General features: G+C 48.6%; 1 protein-coding gene across 1 annotated transcript in view; it reads left to right on the top strand.

The window, feature by feature from the left end:
* The window catches only part of NCOR2 (nuclear receptor corepressor 2), a 179475-nt gene that overhangs the window by 166482 nt on the left and 12505 nt on the right, over window positions 1–488 (top strand).

Consider the following 488-nt stretch of genomic DNA (forward strand, 5'->3'; position numbering starts at 1 on the left):
TGAACGGATGATGCATGCGTAGGTGGAGGAAAGGGCAGGTGAGGGTGAGAGATGAGTGGGTAGTGAACAGGTAGGTACTTTGGAGGAGAATGGATGGGTGATTGGGTTAGGTTGGATATATGGAGAGAGACATGGATAGGTGGATGGGTGTTGTGTAGATGGTGGCTGGGCTAGTAGATGAGTAGGTAGGTGGGTGGATGGGTGGGTAGTTGGGTTAGATAAGTGAGTGAATGGACGGATGGAGCTGGATGAATAGATGGGTATGTGGGTAACTGAATGAATGTAGGCTGCGTGAGATAGGTGAGTAGGCAGATGGATGGATGGATGGATAGATGGAGGAGTAGATAGGTAATGAGTTGGGTGAGTGGTTGAACGAGGAGGTGGATGGATAGATGCATAGATGATGAGTAGATGGCTGTTGGATTCGGTGGGTAGATGATGAGTTGGGTGAATGGATGAATGAGTAGGTAGGTGGAGAAATGGGTAGA

Source organism: Crocuta crocuta, unplaced genomic scaffold, assembly GCF_008692635.1.
Source record: "Crocuta crocuta isolate KB4526 unplaced genomic scaffold, BGI_CrCroc_1.0 scaffold29, whole genome shotgun sequence".
Classification (NCBI taxonomy): Eukaryota; Metazoa; Chordata; class Mammalia; order Carnivora; family Hyaenidae; genus Crocuta; species Crocuta crocuta.